The sequence below is a fragment of the Neolamprologus brichardi genome, chromosome 17, assembly GCF_056152115.1.
Source record: "Neolamprologus brichardi isolate AB-2024 chromosome 17, ASM5615211v1, whole genome shotgun sequence".
Lineage (NCBI taxonomy): Eukaryota > Metazoa > Chordata > Actinopteri > Cichliformes > Cichlidae > Neolamprologus > Neolamprologus brichardi.
This window is the reverse complement of record NC_142120.1, coordinates 187,557-189,594: the sequence shown is the minus strand read 5'-3', so window position 1 is coordinate 189,594 and position 2,038 is coordinate 187,557. Positions and strand designations below refer to the sequence as shown.

The 2,038-nt window shown below is 53.5% G+C and overlaps 1 pseudogene; it reads right to left on the bottom strand.

Moving 5' to 3' along the window:
- Positions 1-542: 542 nt before the first annotated feature.
- LOC148097831 (uncharacterized) lies at positions 543-1,706 on the bottom strand (annotated as a pseudogene).
- Positions 1,707-2,038: the final 332 nt, after the last annotated feature.

The window sequence follows — 2,038 nt, the reverse complement described above, 5'->3', positions numbered from 1 at the left end:
GTGAGAGGCGCGCTGAGATATGACGAGAGAAGAAACGGCAGACCTCAGATATGATTGGCTGGCTGGGAAGCCGTGCAGGCCCTGATATGTAAATTTCAAGGCTAAGTGTCTCAGTCCTCACAGAGGATTGGCTGCCTGGGGACCTGGCAGTAATATATAGAAATAGTATGATTAAGCAGAAATACTATAAAAAGCAGAAATACTATAATTTTACAGAAATACTATAATTTAGCACAAATACTATATTGTCACGGGGGTGTGGGGAAGGAGGACCCAGGCGCAGTGCTCTGTGTATAAACAGTGCGTTTATTTACAGTGTGTGGAAATAACAACAAATTCCCGTGCTTTCCCCAGACTCCCGTGTTGTGTCTTCTCCCACTGTTTGTGCTCTCCGCTCCCGTGTCTCAGCACTCCCCGTGCTGGCTGCTGTCTGGCACTCCACCCCTCTCCTCTGGACACAATAGAAGCAGCCGTCAGGACACATACAATCGCGGGCATACACACACACTAACCAAGCACAACTGGATGACTGACGTGGAGTCTCACGCAATGATCCCGTGTCGGTGGGAGCTCCAAGACTCTCTTAAGTAGCCAGAACCAAAACAAGCAAAAACAACAAACAACAAACCCTCCCAGGTCACAGTCCCAAAGTCAGACCGCGCATCCCGCAGCGGCGCATCCCGTTCGCCGATCTCCCCCGGCTGCGGCGCGGGCTCCTCCCGCTCGCCGAGGTCCCCCGGCTGCGGCGCGGGCTCCACTCGCTCGCCGAGCTCCGGCGCGGGCTCCACCTGCTCGCCGAGCTCCGGCGCGGGCTCCACCTGCTCGCCGAGCTCCGGCGCGGGCTCCACCTGCTCGCCGAGCAGCGGCGCTGGCTTCTCCTGCTCGCCGAGCAGCGGCGCGGGCTCCTTTGGCAGCGGAGCTGGCTTCTCCTGCTCGCCGGGCAGCGGCGCTGGCTCCACCGGCTCGCTGAGCTCCTCCGGCAGCAGCGCTGGCTCCACCGGCTCGCTGAGCTCCTCCGGCAGCGGCGCTGGCTCCACCGGCTCGCCGAGCAACTGCTCGGGCAGTGCGAGCTCCACTGGCTCGCCGAGCTTCTGCTCGGGCAGTGCGAGCTCCTCCTGCTCGCCGAGCTCCTGCTCGGGCAGTGCGAGCTCCTCCGGCTCGCCAAGCTCCTGCTCGGGCAGGGCAGGTCCGGGTGGCGACGTAGCAGCCGGTGAAGAAGATGGCAGAAGGGTGACTGCAGGCGGATGAGATGACGGCGGTGCCACAGCTGCAGATGTTGAAGCAGCGAGTGGTGTGGAGACCTCTGACCGAGGTGATGTTACCTGCGCTGTCGGCTCGTCCACTGCAGACACAAAACCAGATGGGGAGGGAAATGGAAAATTGTCCGTGCTACTCACCACAGCCGACTCTTGAGAAGTTCATGGATTAGGCTGCGGTGAGGAAAGCCGGTGGAGCGAACGTCGTTTCCGTGTAGACGTCGGGGCCGGCATCTCAGGCTGTGAATCCACCAGCGGTCCGGGACGTTGAGCAGCCTGAGGAGGAGAGTGGAGGTGGAGGGTGGAAAGCAGGAAGTCCAGGACAACTGGATTGAGGGAGTCCACCAGCCAGGGGAATTTAACAAGCTTCTCCACATATGTACAAGCATAGAGCAAAAGGGGAAGCAACACCAAAAATACATAAGATATAACTAGTCCATAACTGCTCATGGATCCTGGGTTGCTCAGACGAAGAACCCTGACATATATTAAGCACAAATCCTATAAAAAGCAGAAATACTATAATTTAGCAGAAATACTACATTAAGCACAAATACTATAAAAAGCAGAAATACTATAAAAAGCAGAAATATTATAATTTAGCAGAAATACTATAATTTAGCAGAAATACTATAATTTAGCAGAAATACTATATTAAGCACAAATCCTATAAAAAGCAGAAATACTATAATTTAGCAGAAATACTATTAAAAGCAGAAATACTATAAAAAGCAGAAATACTATAATTTAGCAGAAATATTATATTAAGCACAAATACTATA